Source organism: Megascapheus bottae, chromosome 26 (assembly GCF_031878675.1).
Source record: "Megascapheus bottae isolate mThoBot1 chromosome 26, mThoBot2.hap1, whole genome shotgun sequence".
NCBI classification, from domain to species: Eukaryota; Metazoa; Chordata; class Mammalia; order Rodentia; family Geomyidae; genus Megascapheus; species Megascapheus bottae.
This window is the reverse complement of record NC_143534.1, coordinates 1,044,482-1,068,805: the sequence shown is the minus strand read 5'-3', so window position 1 is coordinate 1,068,805 and position 24,324 is coordinate 1,044,482. Positions and strand designations below refer to the sequence as shown.

The 24,324-nt window shown below is 48.7% G+C and overlaps 1 protein-coding gene and 1 long non-coding RNA gene across 6 annotated transcripts in view; one reads left to right on the top strand and one right to left on the bottom strand.

Annotated features, from left to right (window-relative positions):
• Positions 1 to 666: 666 nt before the first annotated feature.
• LOC150045810 (uncharacterized) lies at positions 667 to 6,876 on the bottom strand. Of its 5 annotated transcripts, XR_016532734.1 has the most exons (5): positions 6,535 to 6,876; positions 5,054 to 5,169; positions 3,557 to 3,752; positions 1,739 to 1,883; positions 667 to 894 (listed from the first exon to the last, which is right to left on the bottom strand). It is a non-coding gene; the product is annotated as an uncharacterized LOC150045810 (long non-coding RNA). The 5 variants fall into 5 exon arrangements; XR_016532732.1 differs by lacking the exon at positions 5,054 to 5,169; XR_016532735.1 differs by lacking the exon at positions 5,054 to 5,169 and having other exon boundaries at positions 3,557 to 3,749.
• A 1,033-nt stretch (positions 6,877 to 7,909) lies between these two features.
• The window catches only part of Sipa1l2 (signal induced proliferation associated 1 like 2), a 113,567-nt gene continuing 97,152 nt past the window's right edge, over positions 7,910 to 24,324 (top strand). The window contains exon 1 of the mRNA XM_090318735.1: positions 7,910 to 7,929. The gene's annotated coding sequence lies outside the window, so the exon portion shown is untranslated. The remainder of the gene's footprint in view (positions 7,930 to 24,324) is intronic.

Here is a 24,324-nt window from a genome sequence, read left to right as displayed (position 1 = left end):
CCATGGTAGTTAAGAACTTAAGAAGGATTATAAATCACACCTCGGCCATAGAGATGGGCTTACGGAGTACTCAGACACGCCGATGTTTCACATTTTCTCCTATCTGTCAATTAAACTAGATTTTTCTTGCTTACCTTTGCAGTCAGAATACAAAAAATGGATTAAATGATAAAGAAAAAAGAAGTCACCTTCACAAAGCAACCATTTCAGGGGGAAGAAAAACACCCAGACTAGCAAGAAATCTTCGAAGAGTGAATATATGTTTAGATTCGGGAGATTTCCTCTTAAGAGAGAGAGAGGGAAAAAAACATCCTATTATCTCTAAACTGGAAAATATTTCAGCAGATTTGGCTTAGAAATAACCTTGAGACACACTAACCTTGAGCAGAGAGCATGGGCAAAGTGAAGCTGCAGGGAAGTGCTGCTCGGTCAGCACGGAAAGGAAAGGGGACTGCAAAGGACGTAACCTAACCGTCTCTTTCCCCAGGCATGCTCCTCCCAACACTGGAATGGAGTCCAGTCTGAGTGACTATTTTTGTTTTTCTTCTTCCTTTTTACACTTGTCTATCGACTTATTATCTCATTTACTCAAGATGGAGCTCTAATTCATCTTTGCAGCCACACTGATTGGTGTGTGGCAACACCAGAGAACCCACGATGCATGGATGAATGGATGGTTGGATGGCGGTGGATGGTTGGGTGGATAAGAAGAGGGAGTAAGTTACCATTTGTCCTTGTTTTTTTTTGTTGTTGTTGTTTGTTTTTTGTTTTTACAGCCTTATCCCCTGCCCTGCCTTCTTTTCACCGGGTTCCCCCCTCCACTGGCTGTGCAGCTGGTTGATCAATGGATGGGAAGATGGGTGGATGAATGGCTGTGCCTCCTCGATGTGCTCCCTATATGGTGTAAGGAGGAGTTGGTAAATACACGTTGGTTAAATGGCCGGGCGGGAGAGGCAGCTCTGACTCACAACCTGGATACAACAGAGTTTACTGACATTTCCTCACAGGAAAGAGAGAGCATCTTAGACAAATGAGATGAAGGCATCACCTCCGTTTGCAGGGCATGCTCCTATCCTTCCCCTGGTGCCTGACCCAGGCCCACTGGACCCCTGCCAGACCCCCGTGTGTCCAGGACGTGGGAGCAGAGTGCTGGCACATGTTGTTTGATTGCTTCATGGGAACGCTGAAGGAGAGAGTCCCATGTTGTCTCAGTGGTTTCCTGAAGTAAACACTGAGGGGCTGAGTGGATGGGCCAAGAGTGAAGGAGGTGCAGCATGGCACGCTCTCTGTGCTCAGGGGTGTGAAGAGACCCCCTGTGCATGCGTGGGTGGCACCAACACACTCATTTGTCTTGGTGTTGGCAGGCTTCTCCAGGGTGCCATGAAGGATAGTCAGTAGGTGGAGGTTTGCTGTGATCGAGCTCCTGGCTGCTCGTCACGCTGTGGACACCACAGGGAGTGGGGGTGGCGCCACTGGGTCCCAGGCCTGACATGTGCTCTGGGGTTGGGGCCGCCGGGACACATGCTTGGAGAGTAATGGACACGCAGCCGCGCAATGGCTCCATGCTCTGTCTCACACAGCTGGCCCCGGGGAAGAAGCCGTCAGGCTCCATTACTGAGGACTCTGGCTACCACACGGAGGAAAGATGTGGATAATGAACAGAACAGGTGACCCCAGGCGCCACCGCCTTGTGCTATGAGAACACAGGTGCAGAGACCACTTTATCATAACTACTCACCCACATACACCTCTGAAGGTTTTTCTTTGTGCCTTCCCTCTTCAATTTCCTCCGGGAAATAGCTCAGTAAAGCTAATGGGGAAAATAGATGGAGTAGAGAAAGGGCTGTGTTCACAGGAAGAGCATCCGGAAACGAGAGCTGGTCCTGTACGACAGAGGCAAAAAATCCACTTGCATTCCAGATTTCCAGTCCTGAGAGATCAAGCTTCCTGTGGGCCACACTCCGTGGTCCCCAGGGCCACCTGAGCAGCCAGTGGCCTGAGGGACTCAGCTCTGTGACAGCCAAGGTGGGCAGGGTCAATGGAAGCATTACCAAACGAGGTACTCAAGTCCTCCTTTAGAATAATGCTGCATGCTGCCCTAGGAGCCCAGGAAACTTCTACTGGAAAACTGGCCTGGGAGGCAGACGGGCCAGTCTGGATGGGGGCTTCTCTTGTGCCATGGAGTGCTTGTGGAGGCCAATGCCAGAGGGAGGGCGAGCCCACCAGTGCTCCATGTGGAAGTCCACAGTGGGTCAAATCCACTGGAGGAGAGGAGGGACGCCAGGGGGACAACAGTCCACAGGAGAGGCTCGCTGCCTGGGTGCTAACAGACGAGGAGGAGACCCCAACTCAGGGAGGTGATGGGTTGGAAGGGGGGGTGGAGAGAAAGACAGAGACAGACACAGAGACAGACAGACAGGCAAAGAGAGACAGACAGAAAGACAGACATAGACACACAGAGACAGAGAAGGAGACAGAGATAGACAGGCAGAGAGGGAGGGAGGGATGAGACCAGAAACTGTCCCAGGACAGCTATGCTTCAGGATATACTGGGTTGGAGTTATTTATGGAATCTCCTTTAGTGCCTCTTGGGTGTGACATTTTGCAGATGGCTCCTGGCTGGATGGAGGAGAAGAAAGGAAGAGCTTGGGCAGAGGCCACCCTGTGGCCAGCATGTAACAGAGTGGCAGCAGCTTTCTCTCAAGTGCCACGGGCAGGGCAGCTTTGTGGAAATGGATAGCGTGAACCTGGGTAGAAGTGGTGGTTGCCCTAGGCCCTTGGCTTAGTTACATCTCAGAATTTGGGGAAGTAGAGAAGTTAGATTTCACATTTGCAGCCTCTGACTCTGATTTCAGTGTCTGGAAACACTGGAATCAGGAGCACCAATGGCTTTGGTTTTGTTTTATAGTTCCTTACCTTTTAATTACTCTTGATTTTTTTTTTTGCAGGTCCTGGGGCTTGAACTCAGGGCCTGGGCACTGTCCCTGTGCTCAAGGCTAGCACTCTACCATTTGAGACACAGTGCTACTCCCAGCCTTTTCCAAGTAGTTTATTGGAGGTAAGAGCTTCACAGACTTTCCTGTCCATGTAGCTTTGAACCATGGTCCTCAGATCTCAGCCTCCAGAGCAGCTAGGATTACAGGCATAAGCCAACAATGCCTGGCTGCTCTTGATGTTTAAGATACAGACTTGCTCTTTCAATAACAAAGACAATTTCGGATATTTACATTTTGTATTTGTGCAGAGGATCTGTATGGTTTATCCCTGGCCATACTTCTCTCTCTGACAGCCCTGCCCGTCTTACTCCCTCCTGACCCTTCTCCCTGACTCCCCCTCTCCCCTTAGGCCTTCACTGGCGAAACCCTGAATGCAACTGTCACAACTCGGGGTCAGATGAGGGGCAGCACTTTCCTCACCTGGACGGGGAAGTAGCAACTACTTTGTCTTGATAGCATATTGTTACCTCTTTTTATAACTGCTTACTAATAAAAGAAAAAAATAATACTTGGGTTTCTCCCCTGTAACCCTGCAGTACCCCCCATACTCGTCCACTTACAAGACATAAATGGGACAACTGTTTCCACATCCTGATGGATGAGACAGTGTGCGCAGCCTGTGGATATGCTTGTCTCTCGTGCTCTCAGCTCAAGTCTTGGTCCCCATGGTGCACTGTTCAGAGTCGAGCATTCCGGAAGTGACTGGAGCCCCATGGTCTCGCATTGTCATGGAAGGGCTGGTCCTCTGATGGTCTGCTGGGAAGTGATGGAAACCCTGAGACAGGACCTGGTTGAAGGGATGAGTACTTGGGGGTGGGCCCTATCTGTTGGTCTCTCCCTTCATCCTGTCTGCCATGTGTAAACTGCTCTGCTCCACCCTCCTCGCCAAGCTGTTCTGCCTCACGAGCCCAGCAGCAATGCAGCCAGTCAATTATGGACTGACAGCTTTCACAGCTAGACAAGTACACGTTCTCAGGTATTTTTTCACAGTGACAGCAAGCTGGCTAACACAGGCCATAAGTCCATTTCCCAGGCATGTAACACCAGCTGGCTAGGCCCAGTGGTTGAGTCCTGAGTGGCAGGGGCACGCAGGATGGCCGTCTGCCTGGCCCCTTCTCCAGGTTTCCGTTCACCATTCTAAAGTTTGCTCCAGAGAGCAGCTCTCCACCGGCGTTTCAGGATGACCTGGGGGTTGCCACCAGGGCTGTGAACTACCCCACAGACTAAGTGCTTACAGTTTAATGAACAACTTTAAAATGTTGCTACAGAAAACGATCAGAATTAGGAAAGTAGTTTAACAAATCATGCTAAGTTCACAAATGATGTAAAATGTTAAAACAAATATATAGACATTTATAAATGAATATCTTCCTATAGTGATTTCTAAAGAAAAATGACCTGACAGGACCGGCGTGACTATTGATAGACGCCACCTAGTGGTACAGCAGAGACAGCTCACATGTCAACTAGTGTCGCGTTGTTATTACATAACTATTTCTTAACAGTAGAACCAAAAACACTGGCTAAGGAACCGTATGTATCCCTAATAGGAACAAAGTTTGGAGGATTAAGATATATAGCGAATCATGTTGAGTGAGACAAGTCAAGACCTAAGAACAAAAGGCGCACGGTATCCCCAATATGTGGCTATTAAATCCAAGAGTACAAGAGCAAGGACTCAATATCTGCATATCCAATGCTATGGACATGGTAATGGAAAATAAACATAGCTATATAGACATAAAAACCTATGACTCTATAGACATAATGCTTTATTTCATAAATTAATAGGTTTCTATGACATACAAACCCTTAGCCTGATTTTGATTAAGTTCTAAATACTAAGTCCCAGTGGTTGTAAATAGAGATTCCCTTCTTGAACACTTGTTTGTTAAACTTGTCATTTGAAATATGATGTAAAAATCAATGTTAATAAATTCTTTAATAAAAGATATATACTTTCAGTCTTTTATAGCAGAAAAACAGGAAAAAGCACAGCACTGTCGTTTTTCCATGCAATCTGTCTGCCCATTCTTATTTACTCATCAGCTACTTACCTCATCCTTGGTTGCACCAGACTCTAGGAATGCTGAAAGTGGCAAACACTGGCAAGCCATACTGCAGAATCATAGGTATCTGACCCTCCCGGTGGCCCTCAGAGGGCCATCTCTACCTTTTAGATAGAAATGGAATTCTGAGATGTGGTGTGTACAGTTTTATACCAATCAGCATCCAGACAGCATCAGAGCCAAGGTGCTCTGAGTCAAATGTCTGTGGACTTCTAAAATCCTATTTCGGTCACGAGAATAAAATGCTTTCAGATTATGTGCTCACTGCTGAGCCAGAGCTGCCTCCCCAGGCCTCTGTGTGTACATCTATCTGTATGGCATTAAAGCCAAGGCTGCATTTAGCATGCTCTGCCTTTACAGTTCTTACGATACAAAACCTCCCGCCAGGCACTCCTCTATTTTTCTGAGGATGGTTTCATTCCTTAAGTGCAGTTTCCTTCTTTAGCCCCCTGAGCAGCGTGGAACACAGACTGGGCCCCTATCTATGCTGGGCTGGCATGCTGAGATTTTATTAAGACTTTTTCCTTGGGCTCCCATACACAGTTGACCCTGTGATTGTAAAGGAGGGCATTCAGCTGCAACTGTTCTGTAACTCTTTCAACACCTCTTGGTTTTCACTTTCAGGTTGCACTGTGTGGTTTTCAGCCAGGAGCATTACTATAGTACAAAGTCCAAGCCAGGACTCAGCTTTCTGGGCTGAAGTTGAGTCACTTAAAAAAAAAAAAAAAAAACCCAGGAAAGCGGGACCTGCCGCTTGTTAGCTTGCAGGATCGCTGCTGGGAGGTTTCTAGTCCGGAAGTGTGCTCCCCGGCGTGTGTGCCCAGACCTTCCATGACAAAACAGCTCCAGCACCGCCAAAAACCAGGCAATGTGTGCTATCCAAGTAGAGGAGCCATGCCTGGCAGAGGGCACGGCCCTGTCTGGACAGGCCCAGGGCAGGCAGTCCCCAGCCACATGCACCGACAATATCAGGGCTCTCTTCTCTCCTCTTGCTTTACATTTAATTTAAGGGGACAAATAGTGCTAGAGATTAAACCACATGCTCTGCATATGCTAGGTAATCAAGCACTCCAACATTGAACTGTACCCCTGGCCTGTCTCTGTGTGGCTCTTCTAGTGGCCTCTGTGGGGCTTTTACTACCTGGCCAAAGCTTTTTCTGCCGTCTGGATGGCACCCACGTGACCCCAAGCTGTGCTACTCCTCCCGTATGTTCACATACAGCCAGTAGCTCTTTGGATCTTTTTTTTTTTTTTGCCAGTCCTGGGGTTTGAACTCAGGGCCTGGGCACTGTCCTTGGGCTTTCCTCAAGGTTAGTGCTCTAACCACCTGAGCCACAGCACCACTTCTGGCTTTTTCTATATGTGGGGCACCGAGGAATGGAACCCCGGTGGAACCCGGGTATTCGAGCATGCGAGGTAAGCACTGGCCAAACTCCCAGCCCCCAACTCTGAATGAAATCAATGCTTACGTGTGGCAAATTGTGTATATTGATTTGACCGAAGGAAATGCGTATAAACAGGTAAGGAGGACCTAAAGGGATGTTGAAGAGAAGTATCACTGAGCTGTTCAGGCTTAGCAGGGCATGAACATCCTGTAGGTTGAATCTTGCTGCGGCTTGATAAGGAAATTAAAAAAAAATTGGTTTTGTGAAATTCAAAAGTACACAGACACGAGCAGCAGACAAGGTCAGCCAACCATCTGCAGTCCCGGGAAGGGGCAGGAAGCGGGGGCCTCTGGACCCGCTCCACCCTCTTCCCAGGAGCAGCCGGGCAGGGCCGGGCGATCCGTGCCCTTCTGCGGAAACGAGGCCGGCGAGATTCCCGGGAGAACCAGGGCTTGGAGCGGTGGGGAGGGCCCGGGCGCGGGGAGAGCGGGGCGGACAGAACCGGCCGGCCCCGGGCAGGGCGCCGCGGGGCGGAGCGGGGAGCGGCGGCGGCTGCGCCCCGGCGCGGTCCCGGATGCCGGCTCCCGCAGCGGCGCCCCGGGCCGTCGGCGGGCGGGGCCCGGGAGCCGCTCGGGAAAGCCGGGGCGCCCGGGGAGCGCGCGGGCCGCGCACCTGCCGTGCCCGCGAGGCGCGGGACGCCGCGGCGACCTTCGCCGGGCAGCGTCGGGCGGGCCGGAGTGGCGTTCCCGGTGCCCTCCCCGCCGCCCGGGTGTGCGGGCCCGGGCGGCTCCTCCCGCGCGCCGGCGCCGCGGGCTCCCGGACGGCGCGTCCCACCCGCCTCTCCGGCGTCCTCGAGGCGCATTCGGCGGGGCAGCGCGGGGCTCCGCGGGCGCGGGGCTCGCGGCTGTGCGCCGTCCCGCAGGCCACGCTCGGGGCGCGGAGCGCAGGGCCCGGCCGGCGGGGTCAGGGACCCGCCTCGCTTCGTCAGAGGCCGCAGGACCCCCGGCGGGATGGAGGCGGCCGGGGAGCGGCCCCTCCCGGAGGGCGAGGCCCTCGCGCCGCGGCCTGGGAACCCGCGCACCGGCTGCGCCGCCGCGAACTGTCGCGCGCGCGCGCGCGCGCCCGGGAGCGGGAGGGGCGGGGCCAAGTCTCAGCCAACGGGCGTCGGCGGAGCGCTTGTGGGCGGGGTCTTCCCCGCCTGCAGCCAATAAGAGGCGGCGAGGCGCGCGGGGGCGGCGCCGAGGCGGGCGGCGACGGCGGGAGCCGGCGCGGCAGACGGAGCCGGGCAGCCGAGGACGCACGCAGCCCCGTCGCCCGCGCCGCGCCGGCGACAGCTCCAGCCCGCCGGCGGTGCGGCCGCCCCGGCCCGAGCGCAGCGCGCGGGTCCGGGCGGATGGGCAGCTGCGGGCGGCGGCGGCGGCCCCAGGACGCGCCGCCCTGCGCGAGCCCTAGCAGGTCCCGGCGGACGGCGGCTCTGAGGTACGTGTCGGGGCGCGGGGCGGGGGCCGTCCCGGGGCGCGGGGCCGGGGGCGCCGGGCCGGCTCGCGGCGGGGGCGCGGCGCTCCGAGCTCAGGAGCGGACGCGGCGGCCGCTAGTCCCCAAGTTCCCGAGCGTCTGAGGGCCGGATCTTGCCGCGGGGCGCCGGGCGCTCCGCCGCCGCCCAGAACTCGCCCCGAGTGGCCGGGCCCCGGCGGCGCTGGGCGGGGGCGCGGCGTCCCCCGGGGAGCCGGGTCCGGGGAGCGGGTCCGGGGAGCGCGCCCGGGGCTCGCCGGCCGCCCGTTCGCGCGAGCCCGCGGACGCCGGCGTCCGCCCGCCCGCCCGCCGGGGCCGCGCTCCGGGCCGCGTCTCCCGGGGTCGCGTCTGCCGGCGCCGCGGGCCGCGTCCGGGACCGTCTCGCGGAGCTCCCACAGATTCCTCTCAGCCGGGCCGCCGCGAACCCAGAGGATTGATCTCGGCGGGAGAGCAGCTTGGCCTCTGCCCCGGCGGCGGGAGTGTTTGTCACCCCGAACCTGCTTCAGTTCAGTTACCCAGCCGCGACGATGCCCGCCGGCCGGGCGCAGCGTCAGGGCGCGGGTGACTGTGCCCCCGGAACGGGATTCCAGTCCACATAGGACTGTAGACATTTTGGATCTTCCTTAAGAGTTCGGCCTGGCACGGGCAAGGACGGCTGCAAAACAAAACAAAAGCACTAGGAGACCAAACCCACCAAACACAAAAACCCCGCGAAGAAGCGGGGTGATGCTCATGGCTTGCGCAGTCAAGTTCAAGATAGTCTCACAAATTTTTCTTTTCTTCTCCTCTTTTGTTTGCAGTTTTCACTTCTAAACTTTAACACTAGATGGCTTTCTTATGACAGGCACCTAGGAAACTGCCTGGCGGAGTTGTCTCTGTGTTTTTACAGGCTTACAAATAACCATTGGCAGGAAGAAAATCTCCACAATTGTCAGTGTTTGTGCAGATAGGGAAAAGTGGCCCTTTATTTCTGGAATTTTTTAAGGTAAACTTCAGGAGACAACTTGGCTATGCTGCTTAGTTATAGCCTTAAGGATATCTCTTATGTTTTGACTTATTTAGGAGAATTAGATCACACTTCCTCTTCTGTGATGTTTTCTGCTTGAATTAGTTTCACTGCTTTGGAGGGAGGGAGGGGGAAGGGAGGGAGAGAGAGAACAGACACAGAACAGAACAGAGATGTAGTAATTCATGGCCAAGAGCAGCTCTTCTTGAGTGGCAGAGCATGCCAGCCTTGCTGTAGTTTGCCTATTGATGCATGTGGGGAAGAGCTGCCATTGGAGAATGACTGTGTGAATCACCAAGACTTCATTTGCTTCCCCCTGGATGACTTTGGGTTCTTCCTTTCCTGGCACAGCCCCTTTATGACAAGTACATCGCCTGTAGTTGTCTGGTTCAGCAACAGATTGCTGGTTAGATACTTATACTCCACAGCGGTGCCAGTGTGCTTGTTTGAATCCTGCATTGATAGGGAAACTTTTATAAGCAGGAGAAATGTCTTACAGTGTTCTTAGCGGTGGTGTATTGTGTGCCTTTCTCAGCTTAAGTCACAGAATGTTGAATTTGTTCTGAATTAGAGTGTGTTCATAAATAGCTGAAGGAAGGGCTACTGGGCAGATGTCTGGGAATGAAGTGAAACGAAGAATTTGTATCAGTACCCACGTGCCACCTATAGATGGGGTGAAACAAGCTTGGATGGGAAGCGGCTTAGGCTCTGGTCCAGAAAATAAAGTGAGAGATAGATTACAGGTGTGGGCTGGAGCTCTAGCTTTGAAGTACCGGCCTCCAGTTCTCCTCAGCTGGCGTAAGTACATTTTTCCCACAAAATGATTCCTGTGTTCTTAAAGAGCGTTCTTTTTTTTTCTTTTTTTTTGACGTATGCTCTTGTGAGGAATCTTCAGATCATCATGCTTTGCATGCAGGATGCATGTTGCAGTTAAAGCTGTGTAATAGGGATTGGCCCCCTCCCCCACTTAGAAAGGCATTTTGAAGGCTTACTTATACTGGAGCTTAGTCAACACCTGTCCTCAGTTGGGGATCTTTTTACCTGAGGCAATAGGAGAGGTTGGTTATTCACTTTCTGAAAGTGAGGAAATAATAGTAAGCTACTCTGACAGGGTAATTATTTTGTAATTTAAACTGTCTTGAAAGTGTTGTGTTTGGGCATGGAAAGTAGTTTGGAGAAGGGGCTGTGTTTACTGAATTCTTTGCAAAGAGTTGTGTATATATGGGGTCATGTGTATACAACCCTTTACCTCACACCATAAATGGTAAATGCCAAGGATTTTTTTTTTTTTTTTTTTTTAGATCAAGGGAGCACTGAATCTTTGAACTTCTGGTCACTGTGGTAGTGGTGGTTTAGGATTACAAATCTTTACCAAAGGCATTCTGAATTTAAAGAAAATATATACTTATTGCTAACTGAAATGCTAAGTTTTTCTTTTCAGTTTTGTTTGGACTTGTATATGAAGTGGAAGCCTAAATTAACAGAGAATTTTGTTTTAGGGAATTCTGTTCTTCTGCTGTCCTTGTTTTCCTGTCTGTGTGAGTAGAAGTGTCAGGCAGGGGACAGGAACATGGAGCACTGGCTCTACCACCAGTCCCAGGAGTTTGGTCCCTTTCTGCTCCAAAATGACAGCTTTCTTCATTGTTTACAGTAGTGGAAATATCTGTGTGGCTGGAGTCCTTGATATGTCTGTGTCTGGATCTTTGCTTGGCTTTAGTTTCAGTTTTTGTGGAAATCTCCATGTGAGGCTGATCGTGGCTTGGTTTACTTTGAAATCAGTGATTTTAAAAACAGCCTTTCTTTCAATTTAGCTGTGACCACTTTTAAAGGAAAGACTATGTTGCAGGAATTCTAATACCTTACAACTTAAGAGTGAAGTTGTTTTGATATTTCTAAACCTAAAATATAAACTTCCCCCCTGGTTTTAAAGGGGACCAGATCTGACCTGGGTATAGGGTTCTCTTTCCCAAGAGGGTTCACGTTTAGTGGGAGCTGTTCCTTGATTCTCCCCAACCCCTCTAGTGGGAGCTGTTCTTTGATTCTCCCCAACCCCTCGCTCATGTAGTACTACACCTCTGTACCCACTTGAATGGGAGGAAGGAAGAAGATATGGAGTGAACTGAGTATAATTGCCCTTGTCTAGACCATAAAGGACTCCAAAGTTATTCCTTCATGTCTTTATACTGTTTCCATTCATCTAGAAAATTAAAGAAAAAAACAAAAGTAACTTTTAGGCAGATTTATGGGCACTAAATGTTGCTATGTAAGTATATTGTATGTATATCAATAAGGATATGAAGTCAGTGAACAGTATTCATTTCAGTCAGTGCATTTCATCCAGCATTGTTGAAACATGTATGCATGTGCTGGAGAGTACATACTGGGAGATTGAGGGGAGATCACTTCTGGATATTACCCCTGCGTGCGCACATACACACATACACACGTGCACAATGCAGTGAAACTTCACCAAGGACTAGGGCCTAGAAACCATGGAGCAACTCTGCTTGTCTTCTCTGCTGTCCGCTTGACTCCCTGCAGATAAAACTCTGCAAGTGGCCTAGCTATTCCTGAACTGGGAAAGGCTTGGGCACTCGTGCTTCTTGATGGTTTTCTGTACTAGGAGGAGTTATTGACGTTGGAGTTCAATATCTTGCAGCTTATTTAGTCCAGGCTACGCCTTCCATAGTCATCAGAACAAGACTTTCTAGAGTATATGAAGTTTCAGAGAAGGAATGCTTCTTGCTCAAAGTTGGGCCCAGAACTTTCTAGCCACCTGCCTGCTTGCTTTTGTCTGTAGGGCAGAGCCGCAGAACCCTTCCTGGGCTGCCCAGCCTGCTTGATGGGGTCTGAACTTGAGTTCACAGCTCGGCTGCTGGCCATATTGGGCTCCCAAGACCTTCCTAACTGTGATAGCCCAGGCCTCTATCGCCTTAATACCCACTCTTCTTGTTCTGAGATTTGCTTCATTTTTTCCTGGTTCTTCCCGGAAATTTATTCTGCTATCTAATTCCTCTGCCTGTCCTCTCAAGGAACTGCTATTGGCACTTTACACTAGCCTAGGTGTTTTTGTTTTTGTTTTGTTGCTGGTACTGGGGCTTGAACTTGGTCCTTGAGCTTTTGTGCAGAAGCTACCACTCTACCACTTGAGCTACAGATCTACTTCCAGTTTTTAATTGGAGATAAGAGTCTCAGACTTTCTTGCTCAGTCTGGCTTTGAACAGAGTTCCCTGCCAGGGCTGGCTTCAAACTTCCATCATCAGGTATCAGCCTCCTGAGTAGCTACGATTACAAGCATGAGCCACCAGCTCCAGGCACTGTCTGTATTTATACTTTTCCCATGTCATTCACTGCTGGAATTGTTGACCTGGCTGAGCCCCAGCCTGATATCCCTTAACGGCAGGAGGCCGCCCTCTGGCTTTAAGGAGTCATGCTCTTGGTTACAGTTGAACACTAACTGCATTTCTTGTGACCAGCCCATCTCTCTCCACCTTTCCACATGGGTGTTGTGAAAGAACATGCCTGACTTGCTCAGCGAGTTCTGCTGACCAAGTCATTCCAAGTGAGAACCATCCCATTTTAGTAGTCCCTGGTAAGGAAGACCCTGTTTGATGTACCAGTTGGTGATTAGGAGACAGGCTTTTAATGACTGTATGACTAGCTTCTCAAGCTAAGGGGACCCTGTGACGTCTGAAGGGCCCTGGCATAGGCAGTGGAAGGAAAAACCCCAGTGAGGTTGACCTTAACTTCATTTTCAGTTTGGTGTGGTCTTATTTTGAATGGCTTTCAGACAATGGGGCAAGAGCTACAATCCCTTCCTGTTTTCCTGGCTTTTAACTAGTTGATACACTGGTCTTCCTTGTTCACAAATAAATATTCTGTAGCCATAGAGGGAGCCTGAGCTGTGTTCATTAGATCACTGCATTTTTTTTTTTTTTTTTTTTTTTTTTTTTTTTTTTAGTGTAAGTGAGCCACCATAAGTCAGAAAACCAGAGTAAAGGGCCAGTGTCTGAAATTGACTGGAAGGTAGGGGTATGGCTCGTGTGCTGGGTGGATGTGTGGGGTTTACCACATTTCCCTGAGCCTGATGCTGACGGAGGGGCCCCATGTGCTGACACTCGACCCTAACCACCCTGTGGTGACTCCAGCGACATCGTTCTTCCTGTCTCATTCCTTCAGGAGCCACAGATACCCTGGGGTCTAGAATAGTTCTGGGTGTGGTTCTTCTCATGTGAGTGCCTTTTAAGGGATTTTGGAAATTACAGCTTTGATTCATGAGAAACAGTAGAATTTCATGCTTTGTGAAGGGTCTGGAAGCTCTTCCCACTGCGCATTCATCTGTATACAGTCACCTCTCTAGCTATTCTTACCTGTGTGTCCAGGTACACCTAAGTGTGTGTGTGTGTGTGTATTTGTATATGTGCATATTATGTATTATGCATGTGTGTACATAGACTTTATGATGGTAAGGTTAGAAATTGGAAGATGTTGAGTAGAGGTAGAAATAGTTTTTCTCACATTTCAAGATCTTGCTGTCACCCTTGGACTGTGAGCCACATTTCTATCCGCCTGTTCTCTCCTCTTTTTGGTAGATTAATTGCCTGCTGTGTGGAGACAGGTGTCTAGGGGTGCGTGAAGCCCAGTGCTCCTTCTGAGTGGACATGTGCTTACTGAATCTATTGCCTTTCCAGAGTGCCTTTCTGACTTCCTGGAACTTGTGGAAGCCTGGTTTGGGTTTGCTTTGGTGGGGTGGTATGATAGGGCTGTTCTTCCTGAACCATTTTCTGGCTGAGCAGTGCTGCAGAAGAGGCCATCTCTGTCCTGAGATAAGGGCACAAGGATGTAACTAATTGTTATCCTGTCCAGAAGCATCTGACAGTGTATGAACCACCTTCAGGGCCCAGTTATGTGGTGGTCTGCAGTGTGGAAATGGCTTGACCTGACTTCCTAGCCTTGTACTCCTAGGTGCTGGGAGCAGCAGTCAGAGGGCAGCCTCCCTCTTGGCAGCGTTGACTTCTCCAGCCCACCTCATTTTTGTTTGCTCCTGGTTACTGAGGACAGCGGAATCCCAGTGCAGGCAGAGGTGACCCTCCCTGCTCTTCCATCTTAGATGGCTTTACTGAAGGATTGGCTCTTGGCCAACTGTGGGATGTGGATTTTGATTGTAAAGAACTTGTGCAACTTGGCTTTTGTTGAGTTAAATAACGTTGCTCTGGTTATTTCATTGGAAGTGGTCCATATCACCCATCTTTCCTATCTCCTTTGTATGTCCTGTCATTTGAGATGGAGGTGGCAGAGTACAGCTCAGTCATTTCTGAGGAGTTTTAGCATTGGTCCATCCACTTAGTCAAGACCCTGGAAGCTGCATCCAGAGGTCCAGGGTTCCAGGAGTTGAGCATACTTGGGCTCCTCTTCTTGGGAGTGAAGGGTGATCTGCCCCTTCCAGTGTCAGTATGAGCCCCTCTGACAACTGCCACCGTGGGGTTGGACTCCATCAGGCTACAGCTCACTGGATTTGTTAATAAGGTAGCTGGAGAAAAACCTTCATCTCCATAACTGATAATAGCCACCATGCATAGACAGTCTACCCTTTGTGATTTGGTGGATATAATTTGAGTTGCAAAATACATTAGAATATTAGTGCCTCAGTCTTGGTGAGGCTCACTGAGGGTGGTTGTAATCTTAGAGTAGTATCACTATGTAATACTAATTCCTATATTTCAGGAAACAAGGGATTTCCTTCTAAGTGCATGCTATGATTTGAGCTGTAGGCAAGGCTGAGACCAGCCTTCATGAGTTGACAGTATGTGTATCCAGTTTATCAACTGACTTCTTGTTATAGGAAGGTGGTATGAAGTCATTTGCTAGAATAATGGCATGTTTTTCAATGGGTGAAGGAAGCTGGGGCATGTTCAAGTCGTAGACTGAGAGTTCAGAGTCTAGTATGTTAAATGAGAATGTTATAAGGGTGGTTGGGATATTTGAAGGTTTAATGACAAAAGTGCAGCTTTCTGAACCTTATTAGCTCTTACATTTCCATGCCTTCTTTTTTTTTCCCCCCTCCTAGTTCTGGGGCTTGAACTTAGGGCTTGGGCACTGTCCTTGGGCTTTCTCAAGGCTAGTGCTTTACCACCTATGCCACAGCACCACTTCTGGCTTTTTCTGTGTATGTAGTACCAAGGAATCAAACCCAAGGCTTTGTGTATGCTAGGCAACCACTAGGCCACACTCCCACCCCCTCAAAGCCCTCCTGACTGGCAGCGCTGTGTGCCTTCCTGTGGGGCAGGGAAGGTCTCCATGAATCACCAGAAAGGTGCACACATGGAAGGAGAGAGTGAAGGGAGGGAGGAGGGGAGGTGATGGGCACACTGGAGGGTGGTGGAGGATTGGGCCCAGGTGCTCACTGCTGTAGGTAAATGCCATGTCAGCCAGGGGGTCCCGCTGCCTCCTGGAAGTGTTGTGATCTGATAAGTATGGAAGGGGCAGGTTGTGTCTTTGTTGGAAGCCAGGGTCTTCTGTGATCATATGGACTCTGCCAAGATTAGAAGCAGTGGAAGAGGAAAATGATTTTTGTTTTGCATTTATACTTTGCTAGATTTGCATAGCCTTTGTTTAAGTAAGTTGAATGCGAATCCCTAAATAAATTTCAGGCATTTAAATATTTAAAGGATTCATCCACAGTACTTTACTCACCCGAAGAATAAATGCTTTCCACAAAGAAAATAACACCCTTGCAGATGGCTCCGGATAGACTTTGTTCACCTTGTCATCGAATTATAAAACATTAATAGCGAAGCTAGAATTTGAACATTTACTGAAATGCCTGGCTGGCTCTGTGCCAGAATATTGTTTCCCTGGTAGAGAAAGCAGGGCGATGTGTTTAAAACTGGCTGTCCGCCAGTCAGTATGCTTTGCTCTGACGCAATCCTCTTGCGAACTGCTTGGCTCCTCTGGCTAATTTTAGGGCAGTTAAATTCGGGTGATGTCTGATGGCTGTTTGTTGCTGTGCGTCTGGTTCTGTGGCTCTTTCTAAATCCATCCTGCGAGCTTGGCACCACGGCTCCCAGATCTTTCTGAAATCAACTGTGGAGCTGAGGGCACATTGAGTCAGACAGGGCCGTGTGTGGAGCAGGGTGCCCTGGCAGAGGGGCCAGGCAGCAGCCTCTTAAGTGGATTCTTCTTTGCTGCAGTGCCTCCCAGGGCACCTGTGTTTCTCTGGTTCACACACCTGTGTGGGGATGTGGCTGGAGACAGGGACAGGAGGCTCATTTGCTTTGTTTGCAGTAGTGTTTTTGGTTTTTTTGGCCAGTCGTGGGGTTTGAGTCTGGGCACTGTCCTTGGGCTTTCTCAAGGCTAGAGCTCTACCACTTGAGCCACAGCAGTTTTCTATGTATGTGGTACTGAGCAATTGAACCTGGGTCTTCATGCATGCTAGGCAAGCACTCTACCACGAGGCCAAACTCCCAGCCCTGCAGTAGTGTGTATAAAGAAAGGATCCCACAGTGTTTTGGAGCATTGTAGAGGACAGGGACAGAGAAGGCCTGCCATTGCAGATGACAAGGCCTTATAGCCTTGGGCCCCTGGTCTGATAATTCTGGAATTCCAAAGTAAAGAATGAATTTTGGGGACCAGGAGTGTGGCCTAGTGGTAGAGTACTTGCCTAGCATGCATGAAACACTGGGTTTGATTCCTCAGTACCACATACGCAGAAAAAGCTGGAAGTGGTACTGTGGCTTCAGTGGCAGAGCGGTAGCTCTGAGAAGCTCAAGGACAGTGCCTAGGCCCTAAGTTCAAGCCCCAGGACTGGCAAGAAACAGTTTTGGGTGGATCACATATTGTCCGTGGCATCTCAGCTGGTTATTCCCCATTAAGTACAGCTTCCAGTGTGAAGGATTGGGGGACTGCAGTCTGATGGGTGTTCTTTCCTTAGGTGTCTAGTGAGGGCCCTTCTGAGCCTGGCGCAGTTCCTGAGGTGCAGGCCACTACCCCCTGATGGTGAAGAAGGCAGGCAGGGGTCCCTCGGGCTGTACTTTCCATCCTAGAAGTAGTCAGTTTTCTGACACTTCACAAGGAGGCTTTTCTTTTTTTCCTTGCTATTTCAAGCATTGCTGCAGTTGTGAAGAATGGTTCAGTTCTGGAGAGAAGAAGTCTAATAATGCAATCAGAGCCTGTAACTTGGAAAGAAAGGCAACTGGGGATATCGATTAAGGGATATAAGGACCCAGTTCCTGTTTAAAATTCAGACTTGTAATAGAAGGCTTCAGAGACACTTGATGAATGGAAGATTGTGGATCCTTTATTCAGGAGCCATTAGGGTTCTGAGGTGCAGAGATCTGTCACATAATGCAGGGCTCTTGCTGCCTGTGTGCCACTCAGAGGTGCTCCATTAATAGCCAGAGCCTTGGGTCTCACTCTAGGAGGAGCTGGATCTCCTCCGGTCTGATCTTGCAGCAACTGTGTGTGCCTCGGCCTGCAGGCACAGGAAGCAGATCACTAGCTACCACCAGAAAGACCCTGTCCAAGCACCAGTCCAGATGTGTGGTTGTGAGCAAGTGGTGTGGGTAGTGAGCTGGGATGGAATATGGCCCCATTTCTGAGCCCCAGGTGTGGAGTTCCCTGGTCGCTTTGTGGGTTTCCAAGGCTGTGTGGCACAGTCCTGGGAACGAGGCTGACGGCTTCTCACAGTGACAGCTTATTTTTTAGGCTGTCGGTGAGAACAGACTTAATACTCACTTGTTCCAAAGACAGGGGAGTGCATCCGGCTTCAGACTGCAATTCCATTTTTCCTGAAGGCTGGAACGTTCATGCTTGTGGAGTGATAAACTGCAGAAAAAAAATGAAACGGAATACAGGCTTTAGCCATCAGAAGGGCTGGACTCCTGTCGAACATGAGTGACACTTGTTAGCTTCACCAGACAGAAGGGTTGAATGGTTGTAGTAACAGGAGTGGCCCATGTATTCACAAACTATGTCAGGTTCATCTCCTCCCTGCTGCAGTCTGCCCAGGAGTGTTCACAGGAGGGTTTTGCCAAGGACTTAAGTCCAAGAGCATTCTGCTGTGGGATAAGAACACAGCTGCTGGGATGCCTGTGGGCAGAGGCGTGTTCCTTAACCTTGTGGGAGAGGAGGCGGCTGAGCAACTACAGATGTTCTCAGCCCCTGTCAGGCAGGGTGCACGCTTTCCACGTGGTTTTGTCTGTAGGAAACAAAAGGGCAGTGTGGAGCTTAATGGTGTGTATGCATCCTGAGAACATGATTTCTGTCCTAACTGAAATAGGGTTCTGTGTAAGTGAGGAAAATTGTCCTGGGGACCCTGTGTCTGGTGAAACCCAGCTGACATGCGTTGCGGTGTGTGCTGTGACTTTCCATTTGTCGCCTTGGAATAATGACACTGGCTCTGCCCTCAGAGCCAACCAAACCCTTTATCTTTGACTGCTTGTGTTGTTATGTGAAGTACACAGGAGCCCGAGGGCAGCACTGAGTTGGTGTGGTTTATTGGCAGCTGCCTTGGCCATGTACTGAGGGCCATTCCACAGCTGGATCGGCTCTCGGAGTTCCTGTCTTCTAGGAAGAAGCGGGAGAAGATGCCAACGATTTTGCCAACAAACTAGCAATCTTCAGCAGTGGTTTTACTCGGCACCTCCCCCTGTGCATTCTCTATTATTGTTGGACTGGGAAGAGCAGCCTGCTGGCTGCACCTCCGATCCTGTGCATGACTTCCCACCTTCCAGTTACATGTCCGCAAGGCGGGCTCCATGGGTCTGAAAGGCACAAAGCCAGGGCCATCACAGCTTGTGCTCCTTGAAGTGACATGAGCTCATTGGGCTATTACCAAATACTTTCAGCATTTTATCTTTTTATTGTGTGTGTGTGTGCTTTCACACACATGGGGCTTTCACTTGGGACCTGGACACTATCCTTCAGCTGTTGTGCTCAAACCTGCTGCTCTTTCACTTGTGCTGCAGCGCTACTTCTGGCTTTTTGCTAGTTAATAGGTGATAAGTGTCTCATAGGCTTTCCTGCCAGGGCTATTTTGAACTGCAGTCCTCAGATCTCAGCCTCTTAGAGAAGTTAGGATTACAGGTGTGAGATGTTGCACCTGGCTTCATTCTATCTTTCGTTTGTTTTGTTTTTAAATTAGAACTTAGTTGAAAGTTGCCAAAATTTGTCCGCCTAATTTTGTCTTTAGCAGTCTATTTTATCCACAGTTTTAAATCTTGCTGTGTTCCTCTGAGTTTGAATTCCTGGAGATTTGTAGACTTGCTGTAAGTTAGTCCCTGTTTCAACACTTTGGAGAGTATATGGGGCTCTGGGTTCTTAGGGTGGTCCCCAGGCCACCATTAAGTGGGTGCCATGCTGGAGCTTGTTCTTGCTCCTATCTGGGCTCTAGCTATGTCATCTGGACATATGCTGTTTGTTTTAATCTGGTGTTAAGGGTCTTGAAAATCAAGTGTCTCTGTTGTACCTTTAGTCAGATTCAAAGACCCGTGCTTCTTTCCTATGGGAGTGTAAGCCCGGGACCAGCACTGGTGGCCTCTGGTCAGGCCTCCTGCCAGCCCAGTGGATTTCAGTGAGTTCAGTCTTATTTTTTTCTTTTGTAAAATTTTAAGTAGATGATCAAAGAGGTGACAAGTCCATACATCAGGTTATGAATACAGTACATCTTGATCAATGTCAAGATTTACTGGTAAATACTAATGTTAAACATTTTATCAGGGCTGGGAGTTTAGCCTAGTGGTAGAATGCCTGCCTAGCATGCACGAAGATGACCTGGGTTTGATTCCTTAGTAATAGCTACATAGAAAAAAGCCAGAAATGGTGCTGTGGCTCAAGTGGTAAAGCTCTAGCCTTGAGAAAGCCCAAGGGTAGCACCCAGACCCTGAGTTCAAGGCCTAAGACTGGCAAAACAAACAAAAAACCATTTTTATCAAAAAGCAAACATGGGGGTTGGGGGGAGGGAAATAGGGACTAAAACATGAGAAAGACTGTCAATGTTTGTGAAGTAATGCATCTTCTATCTGGTGAATATAATGTAACCCATCTATTAATTACAAAATATATGAACAAAAAGCAAACACATGACATACTTCATAATTTATTTTAGAATTTACCCATGACCCAGCTGGTGGGTAGGTGGGACTGTTTGTTCTGTAGGTGCCTGGCTCATTGTCTGTTGGACACAATGGCTTCTGGGGTCCCATGGCTAGATTAGTGGAAGCCTCACTTCAGTGAGAGTCTTCTTACAATGCCCTCTGTCCTCCTGAGCCTGGCACCTCACTAGTCCAGTCTGCACAGGGTACACAGACTATTCTGTGGAGATTATCTGACTTACCATTCAAAGAAAAAGGGTGAGAGTTAGGTAGTACACACTATTAGAATAGAGGTTACTATGCTTAGCCAGGTATCCCCAGGCTGTGGGCTGGAGTTCAGATAAGAGCTTGACTCTATGAAGATTGGTCAACTATCAGTAGACAGTGGACTGGGAGCTCCTGGCAAGATTTATTTTGGGCTGATGGAGTACTGGGCCCCCAGCCTCCCTCAGCGTCTGTCTTCTTGGCCGTGCTTTCTAGCGCTGCACCTCTGCCCTAGTGGGCATGCTTGTATTGGGACTGCTGGTCCAAGCATGCTGCGTACTAGTGCATGAGTGCCCGTCAGACCCTTCTGCACACAGCCATTGGTGGTTCTGCACAGAGATGTCGCTTAACACCAGAATTCTAAAGTTAGTTCATTTTAAATGAGAGGAGAACTGTATGCGTATCTAAGCCTGTACTAAGAGAGTGCAAGAAGAGGTAGTGTTGAAACCTGAGGATTCCCGCCTCCTACTTGGTTGTTTGGTTGTTTCAGTGCCTGGCTGTAGTCAGTCCCATGTGGCCTGTCACCAGAGCAGACCCCCCACTGAATGTTTGATCCCTGTGCAAAGCTGTATCTAACCCTTATCGGATGTGTGTAGGACGGTGTAGCACTGGTCCCCCTGTGGAGTGTCTGTGAGGGAGCCTTACCATGTCCTAGTTTGGATGGAAGGCATGGCAGCACTGTTTCCCGATACTTGTCCTTTAGGCACGGCATTCATGGCTTCCAAGCTGAGCTCTTTGTAGAGGATTTATGTCAGTGAAATGGTTGTGTGTGAGGGCACTGGTTTGTAGTGCAGGTTATCCTGTGAAAAATATTGGCAGTAAGACATTAAATTATGATACTCTTTCTGAGCAAGTCATTTAAATCAATTAAATATCTTGTTTCATAAGGCTATTTAATGGTCTAGGAAATATTCACAGAATGTTAAATGAGATAATGTTCCTATTGAGCAGTGTACAATGTAAATCTCAGCTTCCAGGAAAATTAAATATGCTTGTGTTATTGGAAGAGCGCTACATTAAAAAATTGCAGAGCTTATTGCTTGCACTTACATTATATGTAATTATCTTCTTTTTCTATTTGTTTTCTATTTTTAAAAAATGAGCATACTAATTTTGTAATAGGAAAAAATATACTGTAAGCTATGCTTTAGATACTTGAATGATGGTGGAGGTATATGCAGCCTTTGAAAATAACTAGCTTGTTTTCAGTATAGTTTCCTGGCTCAATATAATTTGTATTGATTTTTGTTCTGTGATATAATTTACCATCTTGTTCTTTTTGTCTGCATTAAAAAGATTTTAAGGTTAGTACTTGACAAATCTTTATTATTCACCTACTCTTACCTAATAAATATGGTTTGGGTATGTATATATATACATATATATATATATGCACACACACACACACACACATGTAGTACGTAGGTAGTAATGGGGTTTGCACTCAGGGCCTCTAGCTTTCTTGGCTTGCTTGCTTGCCCCTTGCAGACACTATCGCTTGAACCATGCTTCCAGCCTGGCTTTTTTTCTAGATGATATTTCACAGCCTTTTTTTAAACTAGGCTGTCCTTGAACTATGATCCTTTGGATTTTAGCATCCTGAGCAGATAGAGATAGGAGATAGTAGAAGAGTAGGCCCGCAGGGTTTTCAGATGATAGGGTAAGCCCATTCACCCAACCGGCCTGGCAACACATAGGAGCGGGAAGCTACAAAGGAATGAGGAAGTAAAGACAAAAGAAGAATGAGGAAATGAGATCCCAAATCTTTGGGATCTCAACCTTACAGGAAACAGAAAGGAGACCCACCAATCAGAAAGCAATCCCAATCTCATTATTTAACCTCGTCTCTGCAGTGAGGAAGACTACTCAAGATGGCAGAGGTGGGTAGAAGAGCCCTCCCATCCCCTGAGGCACATCTATGCCAGGTACTGTCCCACTGCACTGAGTTTCTATTCTAACACTCTTCCCTGTCGTGAGGTGCTTTCCACGGCCTTGCACTCTCTGGTAACCTATTTGGTGTGTTGGCCGGAAGGTAGAGATTAGGTATGTCTTTTTCAGAGTTGGGTTCATCAAATTACGGTGGGATTACAAAGGCGAGCTAGTGGAGCCTGGATGGTGTATGTTCTTTATCATACAGACATCTGTAATCTGATGGCCTAAATTTAATCTTCACATAGGTAGAGACTCCTTATGAAAATCATTTGCTGATTTTATGTATAGCACTTTTAAATACCACCTTTTTTAACCTTCTATCTTGTGTTCAGTCTTGTTATATAGGAAGAAATACATATATACATATAGTGTTAAAGCTTCGGGAGATTTGTTTTTATTATTAATTTATTGGCATTCAGGGAATGACTTGCTTTCATAGCATGGTTGAATCTCCCATATACCTCCCTTAGTGGAGGTACCTTGAGGGAGCCAGGGTGACAGGGTTGCTGTCCCAAGTTGCTCCCAAGATTAAGAGATTTAATAATACCATTGAGGCTGAGTTTGTGAGAGCAGAAACAGAGCATTACTCATGTGTTTTTGCAGCAGTGTAATTGCCAGCCCTTTGACTTTCTGCGTTCTGACATTTACATTAAAAATAAAAATTACCTAATATGTAAAGTATGAAGTCTTAAAGATAACACATTCCTTTTTCATGCCGTTAACACTACCATTAAAATTCTGAAAAGGCTAATTACACGCAGTGTCAGAGGCTAATTGTCTCTGTGAATTAACCCACATGACATAGGAAAGAAAGCATGGTTAAGAATTATGTCTGAATAGCAGCTCTGAAGGCCATCTTTAGTTAATCTATCGGATTGCAGTGATTGTAGATGAAAAGTGCTGCTAGATTGTGAGGGCCATTCTCTTGATGTACAGAGGATGCTTGTGATGTATTACATGTTCGTGAACTTGAACTGGCATGAAGCTTACTGTGGTGTCTCGGGCACAGATATGGTCAGGACAGCTTTTTGTGGCACAACACTCATCTTGATCAGCAGGCAGCAACTGGCTCAACTGTGGACACAGACATCCATGTTTTGGGATATGTGTTAAGAACACATTCGTATTGTTGGAAAATCAGAGGTCTCTTGTCCTGTTGTTTTTATAAAAGTTTAAAAAATTGTATCTCACAAGTCACCATGGAATGTGTGAGGTTTGTAATTTCTGTATCCTAATTGTCCTTTGAATTCTTGTCATGATGTGTATATGCGGGGACCTGGGCTTACTCCCTGCTAGTGGAGGAGACACAGTGTCCCCTTGTGTGGGGAGGTGGGATGCGTGTAGAAGGTAATACTGAAGAGTCATACTGGCACTCACACTCAGTTTCCTGTAAGGGCCTGTGAGTAGTGAGGAGCCTGCCTGCTGGGTGTGACACTGTGGGCAAGGGCCTGGGCGGAATATGGCTGGACTGACCAGGGACTTCGAATGAACTGCCTTTAAAGTCTGCATAAAAGTTTTTCAAGGGTTAATACTCTTTTCATGGTGATGGTGAAGGTCAAAGCACACAGGTAGACTCATACTAGCCAGGATCAGGTGATCTGTTGGGGAGGGGCGAAGAGGTCAGCCATGGGGGACAGTTGTAGGTTGACCTACAGACAGGCAAGGCTCTATCTGTTGCCATTCAGCTCCCCGCTCTCTTCCTTTCTTTGTTGCAGGCTTCTTTCTGTTGGATCCTCCACAGAAATAGGGAACTTGGATGATGGGCCTAGGGACATAGCACGATGACTCTACCTCACCTGCCACCGGCATGGCTGAGGGTAATTGGCATTCGGTGGCTGTAGGCCTCGAACTTAAAGCCGGTGAAGTGATGTTAGAGCATTTTGGGAGAGGTTTTGAGCAGATCCAGGGTGGAGTGAGTGTCTTAAATGTTGGAGATGCAGCTGCTTTTGGTTGGTGGACCAGAGACATTTTATGAGAGGCGGGCCCTGTGGGCTTCTCCAAAGCCTAAGGGGGAATGAGAATGTCGCTGGATGGAGAAGGGGCTTGGCTCTGGTCATTGTGGTCCTTCCT